General features: G+C 43.1%; 1 long non-coding RNA gene across 2 annotated transcripts; it reads left to right on the top strand.

Annotated features, from left to right (window-relative positions):
* Positions 1–1,593: 1,593 nt before the first annotated feature.
* Positions 1,594–9,065, top strand: LOC309371233. Of its 2 annotated transcripts, XR_014168947.1 has the most exons (6): positions 1,594–1,724; positions 4,144–4,237; positions 5,940–6,103; positions 7,330–7,438; positions 7,940–8,143; positions 9,039–9,065. It is a non-coding gene; the product is annotated as an uncharacterized lncRNA (long non-coding RNA). The 2 variants fall into 2 exon arrangements; XR_014168948.1 differs by lacking the exon at positions 5,940–6,103.
* Positions 9,066–9,290: the final 225 nt, after the last annotated feature.

Genomic DNA, 9,290 nt, shown 5'->3' on the forward strand with positions numbered 1-9,290 from the left:
AAGCATGCTGCAGATGCCAACAGAATGGCAAAGGGTTTGGACACAGGGTTAGAATAACCTCAGCTTTGGTTATCACTAGGACTGCATAAGATACTTTCAAATTCTGATCATTCATTGCCTGCCAAGGCCCCATGCCCCGCAGTTCCCTATTGATTAATAGACACACCAACACAAGTATTTAGGGTTATGGGCTAAAATTGGCCACAACTTTATTGGTTACAGATGTGAGCAGTTTGACTTAGGCATTGGGTGAAGCCAGGCTTCTCTTGCCCATTTGCAGGGAGTACAACTAAGGGTAAACCACAAATAGGGGCACCTTGAGGGGTACCCTCTGGGGTTGTGGCATGGCCCTAGCCCATGTCCAGGCTTTGGACAGGATCCACACACCCAGATCCCTTTAACAGGATGCCTTTATAGAGGAGGGACAGGTGGAGGCTACAACCTCAACTCCATTAAACAAAGGCTTACCCAATGCCTAACTTTACAAAGTTGTGACGATTGCTACAAGGTAGGCGAAAACCAAATGGCTGGTGCCAATTCCTACCCAGCCCCAATAATATGGTGGCCATAGCTAGGTCGTGTCATACCAATGCATAAAGGAAGCAAAAGAGGGAAGCCCCTCCCCCCCCAGCCGTGCCACAGTTCAAAACTCCCGCAGCCATGCCACCCTCCGGTGTTGATTGGCCGGGCGGGGCATGACGCAGCTGGGGGTTGGCACAAGGGGGGCGTCCCCAAGCCAGATCTCCATGAGAGCCTGGATGCCCGGCCGCAATGACACCCACCACAAAAGGTGATTGAACTTGTGAAAATACCACATTCTTTGCAACTTACAGCAGTTGCTCACCTCAAAAGATATGACATCCTTTGGTTGTTCTGATTGTAGCTGCTTCTTGGGGCTTTATTTCCTACTTCTTTTGCTCTCCCAATTCTGAGACTCATTTGCCATTTAACCTTACTGGCTGTAGAAACTCACAGGATTTTGCTTATAAGCATACCTGGCCTCATCGCATCAGGTGTCGCATTGTGACATCAGCCATCAGTGTGCAGGCTGTACTACTGTGACATCAGTCAATGCAAAACTCCATTTGGCTCTCTCCACAGCAAACATGGGTAAATGTGACTGAAGATTGTAAGGGTGGGCCACGAGAGTTCTGGTAGCACAAGGATGGAAGACTGAAGAAACCCCAACTAAAGAAGCATGGCAAAAGAAATTGACGGACTATGCAGAACTGGCAAAACTGACATATAAGCTATGGGACAAGGATAACTGTGACTTTAAGGATGAGTGGGAACCCTTTACAAAATATCTGAAGATGCAACAAAGTGAACTGGACTCCTTGGCAGGTTTTGAATAAACATTCACAAACTTTTTATTGATAATAATCAGCTAAATAGTTTGAGGATCTACAACTTTGTAACATGCAGAAAACAGCAGTCTCAGAGAAACCAAAGACTGGAACTGAGGGAAGTCGGGGGGTGGGGGTGGGAGGGTTTTGTGTGGGAGGGGGAGGAAAAATGGGGGGAGAAGGATGATATGTTTTTGGATAATATGTCTTGTTTTAATTTTGAATTAAAAAATAAAAAAGAAGATTGTAAGGGTAAAGGAGGAGGAAGAAAATGGCACCAAGAAGAAAAGCTTCAAAATAACTCCAGTGAGTTCACACACAGAGAGAGGAATCTAAACAAGAGAGATTCATCAACACTCACAAAACAGATGAAAAATGGTACGTGTCTCAGCTCACCCTTGATAAACATCAATTAACTTAAAAGACATAAAGAGGCTTCAGAGTTAATATATGTACATCTGAATAGTAAAAACAGGTGTCCTGATGTAGCAGAGGCTGGAAGCAAGTTTCCAAGTGTAGCTTTCATGTCATAAAATTTCCCCTGCCATCTCTTGTCAGAGAACTCCGTTCAAGATGATGCAGAATTTGTGCCACCCCCCAAAAAAACCCAAATCTCCACCAAGCAAAATGAAATAAACATTTAATAATTCAGAACTGAAACATGCCTATAGGAGCAGTTGCAGGTGTATATTCCTAACCCAAGAGTAACTCAGTTTTAGACCAATAGTCCTAACCTAATGTGGAGGACGGAATTCCTCATTGCTCAACAGACAGCTCTACTGCTGCATTGGTTGATGAGCAGAAACCCTTGCAAGCAATATCTGTTTATAATAATGCTTAGTGTGGAGGGTGCAGATGATGTCCCTCACACATTCCTTGAGAGAAACTGTTTGCACAGAGCCTAAGAAGGAGGTGAGCTTGCAGATATGCTCCATTGTCTCCACATTTCCTCTGATGTGGAAAGAAATTCATTGAATTCTTCAGTGTAGCTTCTCCGAGCAATATCCATTTCATTTTCCATCCATCTTCAGGCACACTAGAACTTTGCTTCCAAGCAGGTCTTTATTTCTTGCTAAAGTCTCTACTCCTCCCTGGAGATTATTGGGGTGGTGCATGCTTCCTTTCTGCCTGGTTGTCTCCAATAATTACAAAGCCACAGTGAGGCTGCTGCTCACCTTTCCATGTGCCCAACTTCTCATCCACCCTCTTCCCTTCGCATGGACCCTGTTCCTGTACCCCAGGGCTCAGTGTGATGTAGAAATCTCCAACCACCACCCCTCTCACATTCAGTATTGACAAGATGTTTTCCTGAGTGCTCAAAACAATTAAGAAATACAACTACTCTGCTTTTTAAATCCTCCTAAGCAACTGCCCACCACCCTAAAGATAGTGGGCAGTATCCAGCTAGCACATTCCATTAGTGCAAGGATTTCTGCTTGAGAAATGGAACTTTCTGCACTCTTCCCTCTTCCCAAAGCACAAGGTGGCAATGGTGGTGGCCAGGGTAAGCCTCAGCTGCCAGAGAGAGGAACACTCAAAGCCTTCCATCTTGGAACTTCATCCCTTGCAAATCTCTTCTGATATCTGCCTTGCCTTTTTAATTGGAGCTAGCATTAGGTGCAGTGCCAAGCCTGGTGGATGGTGAGAGGAAGGCTCCACATACCTCCACATCCTCTTCCTGCCTATAACTTCACACACACCCCAGGAGTCCTATGTTACTATCTGGAGGAGAAGAGCGCCTAGTAGTTAGGAAGAGAAAAAGGTGTCTTAGGCATCAAGTAGCTTCAAGGATATGCATTCATGTGATCAAATTAAGAGCCCAAGGCATAGTGTTTGTCAATGACCTGGCTGATCCATGTGATTTCATCATCCAAATGTCGTCATGGTCATATGGTGAGATAGACCTCAGCAGTAGCATTCAAATCAGACCTGAGAAGTAAGGTTCTCCCCAGGACCACTATAGGTGAGCTGGGATTTAAGCCCAGTCCTCATAGCTAGATTAACCACCAGTCTGCATAACAAATATAAAGAAGAAAATAAAATGTAGATTAAAGAAATCTGAATGGAAAACAGTATATCTACTGCTTTTCCTCTTGAGACCACTGAAAGATTGTCCAAAGCTGGTTTTCGATTTGCCGAGAAGACGTTCAGGCAGGCGGAATAACTTTAAAAATAAATGAATAAAGCAATCCCGCTTTTGCTAATGGCAAATAATTCAGGCAAGCCGTATTGCTATGAGAAGAGAAGAGCATTGGGGGACCAGCCTTCAGAGACTCTGGCTCGAAAAAGCAGCAAGCCATTGCCACCCCCTGCCAGTGTAGACCAGCTTCATGTAGAAGAATGTCTGAGAAGTACCTCTGAGGGCTTTACCAGAGGCCGGCACTTAGCTAATTAAAACTAGGAAGGCAGAAATGACACAAAGCAGGATGTTCTGCTCTAATTTACGGCTGTGCACAGGGATGATCTTGTGTGAAACTCAAAGCTGGGCACGAAAAGCATCCCCGAGGAACACCTACTTATAGCGCAGAAGGCTGTGATGGGACCAATATGCTGGAATTGAATCATTGTCACAGATGCCGCCACACTGACATGAATGTGCAAGCGAATCCTTCATTTGTTTACTTCTGCGGGCCAGAGACTTGGAGGGAAGGAGAAGGCAGCTTCCCTATTCACAATGCAGCCATTGCCTGTGCACACGTATGCATCTATTCAAATGTTGCAAGAAAACAATCAAAATCTTTTGCCCAGAGAGCTCCATTTACGCAACATAAATATTATTGTTTTGTTTGTTTTACAGTCTTTCGAGGACACCTTTCTGGGTAATGCCCTTTCAAGATAGTTTGCATTATATAAAAATTGGAAAAGTCATCACTGCAATGTAAGATAAAAAGGTAAAAACAGCCGCAACTAAGCAGATACTTAGCTTAACATCTAGAAGGCTGTCTCCCCCTCCCCCTCCCCCTCCCAGTTGCTTGAAAATTTCTGAGGGTCTTGGCAGACCACATAATGATGCTCTTTGTAATACACAGTGCTAGCTGCTAAAGTGCTATGCATATATATATGCATGCAGAATTCAAATTTTAATACAATAACATAGGTCAGATTCAGCATTCATCCTGCTTTGTGTTTGGATATTTTATTTATAAACCAATAACTCCCACTCTGACTCTTTCCCTTTCTCTAGTGTGCATTCTCTCTTAGCATCTTTTCCACTTTCTTGCTGCTCCCGCCATTAACATGTATTGACTCTTCACTCCTTTCAAATGCTTTGTCACCCTCTCATGGCCTTCCCCCATTTTGTCACCAGCCATGGTTACTTCTGATCTGCTGCACTCACCTTCCAGGCAGAGCATCAGGTTCTAATGATGACAGAGCAACTAGTTCAGCCGCCATTCTTCTCTCACAAACATAGTTATGCTGCTATTGCACAGAGCTGTCACCATGAACCATGTGAATGAACCTCGTGGACCACCGGTGGTCCATGGTCCACCTTTGATCTAAAATGTTTCATCCCTAGAACCAGCAGCTAATGTTGTTGGCACCCATCTGTTTTGAGAGACAATAGAGTGCACTTCTGGGGGTGAACTCAAACCGCTGTGCACAAAAATGACCTCCCCAGGGCACAAGCCTGGACAGAGGTCGATCCAAAGGAAAGCAGAGCAATATGCTTGGGACCAGCTTGGCTGCAGGAACTGCCAAATGGAGGTGTACAAAGCACCATCCAGCCAACATAGGGACTCTATTCCTGATTTTTGTAGGGTTTACTTCTTAGCCTTTCTTCTCCTGAATATATCCTGCAAGGCAGTGGAGGTTTAGGACCAGGGTTTTCTTTCTCCTAGATGGGCTACCTTCCCAGGTTGATGAGCCCTATCTGCCCCTCACCTTCCTCTACAGCACATGCAGAAACTGCCTTCTTGATCATTAGACCCACTACTGGTCCTGTCCACTGGAGCCTGTCTTCACATGCAGGAGAAGTTCCAAACTCACGGAAGGTTTGAGACCCTTTGGTTCCCCTCACCTGGTTTAGCTGGCTAATCAAAGCCATCCCCAGGGTGTAGCCATTGTTGCACACTGACAGCTCCTAAGAGCAACAGGTGAGGGATTAGGTGAGATTAGGTGACAGCTGAATGCAGGGTGGCAACCAAACGACCCCAGAAGGAGCACAACGTGTCCCCCACCAGAGGTACTAACCCTAACACCCCATGCAGTTGAAAATGATGTGTCTTCAAAGTCTACCAAAATTAGTGCTATCACTGGGTCTTCTTCCTAGATTGGTCCTTCCAGCTCCTCCACATTGCAGCTGTTGCCACAACCCATTCACTTTCCCCTCTCTCTGTGCCCAGTCTGCCCACCTGCCAGAGATAAAAAAAATGCAAGGCCTGTAGAGGTTGCTGCTGTTTCTTCTTGATCCTCCCACTGCTTAGTCACTTGGGACTCAGCTACATTAGTCAAATTACAACATTATAAATGTGTTACAACACTGTGAAATCAGATGGCACTGTAGAGCTGAAATCACAACTCAGTGAAATTTTCCATTGTGAGCTTTAAAACGGTTGTTTTCAGGATGTTTTCAGAGTGTTTTTTTTTTTATAGCTGCGCAGATCTAGCCTTGGAAAAGGCAGGTAAAGGTAGTGGAAGGAAGAGAAATTGGAAGCTCCAGGAATTGGCAGTGAGCTCCAGCTGGGATGTGGGCCTTGTGGGTGTCTAACAATGACATCATCTCTGAGTGTGCCTCTAATTTGAATTCGCATAAGAAGGTATCAGCTATCAAGTTTAGAATACCATAAGCTCCTGCCTGTTTCCAATAGATTTTCATGTACTCTCAGTCTGAAATCCAGAACTAGTGTGGTGTAATGATCAAGGAATTAGGCTAAGACATAGAAGAGTCAGGTTCAAATCATGCTATTGCTTGAGTGTCTGACCCAGAACATGTTTGCTGTCTCATATCTCAATATCCTCTGGGCATGAGAACTGAGGCGGTATATATTTGCTAGAAAGTTTACTTATGATAGTAAGGGCTGCAGGGCTTCCCCTGGAGGAGAATAGATCTTAGAAAGGAATGAACCAAAGGATCAAGGATCCATTCAAGCTTATAGATGATGGAATTAGACTGAACCATTCCACCAGTAGCAGGCTTGGTTAAACCACTGTAGTTTTCAGACATATGCTGGTGTGACATTTCTCTCCTCTTGGCAGTAGCAATGATAATGGATTCCTAAAAATTGATTATTAAGATTCAGTAGCCACTTCCACTGTCAGCCAGGATTGTTTCAAAGTGGCTGCAATTTGTCATTAAGACATAGAGCATGATGAAAGAAATTATACATGGAGCTTTATTGCAAAATGGGTATTTTAGACAAGGTGGCCAAACTCACACAATTGTTAGAAATGGGAATAAACACATTTGACACTCTCAGCTGGGTTCTTATGAGACAGAGGTGGGGTACCTTTGTGGGGGGGGGCAATTTCCTGGATTTCCCCTTTCTGAATGTTTGGATGTTATTCTATGAGCCATATCGTATGACATCTGTTTGATGCTAAATTTTACAAAAGAAAGGAGGGAACCAGCCTTGGGGGATTAGGCACTTACCAACTTGTTTGTTTGTTTGTTTCCCACCCTTCAACCTAAGGTCCCAGGATGGGTTACACAATATAAAAACATTTTAAAACAACTTTAAGAAATGGAGAGCACAAAACAGTATGAGCTACAATGTGCACAGTTATGATCTTCTTATAAATATTAATCTTAAAAATCTTAATTGTTATAGCACACCATTTAGCCTTTCCACACTGTTTTGGTTAACCTAGAATCTTCTTGCTTTAATATACCAGTCAGCATTGAAGAAAAATGAAAGTTCTCTGCTCATATTAATTCAAAGGGTTGGGGGGATTTTGGCTTCCTTAGCACCCAGAAAGCCACAGTGAGATTTCACCTCACGTTCGCTTCCAAAAAGAGCACACTGTTTGCCTTGAATTTTCACAGGTCCTCCTATTATTATTTTGAGCACAAAGAACCAAAGGATGTTCAGTGCTGGGAGAAGTTAGCTGTCTGCTGATGGCAGACAGGCAGAAAGAGGAACTCAAACCATGTGGTGAGAAAACAAAACCCAACTGATTTATTTCAAGCACATGGTCCTCTAGCTCTAATAGCTACCCAAGGCTCTTAAAACAGCTTTGCATCTGACAAGAAGCAGATTTAAAGGATGGCTGTGCAAACTCGCTTGGGGCATTTGCCATCCATTTTGTCCAATGGGAAGCATCATGCTGGGAATATTCTGCTCCCCCTTCTATCATTCCTCAGTAAATATCTGTAGGCTTTAATCCCCCTGAAAATGTTCAGATGTTTTGTCCAAGCAGAACCACCAGATTCACCTCAGATTTTACTGTAGGTGAAAATCCATGATAAACTCTCTACTGCCATATGAATTTGCCTGGGCACTACCAACAGTGGCTGAGGCCCTGCTGTCTGTCCCATCTGCCTGTGAGTTTAGACAGCGTGGTATAAAGGACAGGGCCTTTTCAGTGACAGCACCAAGACAATGGAAATCCCTGCTGGTGGAGCTCTATTATGCCCCCTCCTTATCTGTTTTCAGGTGACTTATGAAGACCTTTTCTTTTCAGGCTGCTTTGAGAGTACAATCTAGGTTTTCAATCCATTGCTGCTGACTTTGAAGTCCTCCTTGCTGTCTGCTTTAATTGTTTTAAACTGGGACTGTTATATATGTTCACATGTACTCTGCTTTTCTTACCTGTAGAACTGAGGTATGAATAATAAACCAAGCTGAATTCAGCAAGATGTTGACCCATTTCTAAGAAGGACTTACTGAAATGAGAATGCTGGACTAGATAGGAAAGGAGAGAGCTGTGGTCCTCCTAATGTCAGACTGCAACTCCCATGATTCCTGACCATTGCCCTGTTGGCTGGGGTTGGTGGGAGTTGGTGTCAGAGAAAATAATAATTTCATAAAACTGTATTTTACATTTTCCCATTTTCTTTTGAGTCTGCGGCCTGTCTAAACTCAAAGTCCTGTACCTGCCTTTTACAGTACAGAACTAGCTGCTTTTAGGTACTGTACATAATGAATGACCATTCCAGAATACTAAAAAGAATAAACTGTTAGAATCTGTGGTGGCTGTGGTATGCCTGAAAATAAAATCAGCTAGGCATGGCAATTGTGATTAATCTTGAATTGTTTTGTAGACACATGAAAGAGGACATTGGAAGCCTTTTAATGAACAGGAAAATTAGTCAAATAAAGAAAGACATCAAAAAATGGTTATATGTAATCACATGATATTATGATGAGGGCCAATCTGAAGAGCCAAATGATTTAGATTGGTTCAGGATGATGACATCAGGTTTGCAACTATTAAGATTGCTGTGATCCTTTGATTGAAATGACATGTGCAATTTGGAATTGTATTAAAAACATTGCTTTGGATGTGGTTCTTTGCAGCCTCCTCCTTATTTCTGAGCCTGTCCCTATGCATATTTGTATTTCAATAAAGACCTATCTTTTCACTTGGAACCTGCACTTTTTACCTGTTCTAGCAAGGCTCTTCTATTCTTCAGGAAATGATGAAAGAATTTCCCAAAATACCCCAAAATATATTTTAAATGTCTGTACTCTTATTCCTGCTGCAGGTTTCATCTTCCTTGGATATATATATTTTTTAAGCATTACTTTTGAGTCATAAATAAACCTAACCCACCCTAAACCATGGCATGAACACCCAGTCACTGTGTGGAAGCAGAGATGAAGGCACTTGAATATTTTTCACTCCCTAAACAGGCAAGAAAGCAGGTTCTCATTATTGAAGAGCTGGAAGCATACACTCTGGTAATACTCACCAGGGGCTCTGTAGCTAAGTAAGCAAAAGAATTACAGTTGCTAATCAATAAGAAAATAAATCTGGAAGGCCTGAAGACATGATATTTGAATA

This window comes from Podarcis melisellensis (assembly GCF_964234715.1).
Source record: "Podarcis melisellensis genome assembly, chromosome: 5".
Classification (NCBI taxonomy): domain Eukaryota; kingdom Metazoa; phylum Chordata; class Lepidosauria; order Squamata; family Lacertidae; genus Podarcis; species Podarcis melisellensis.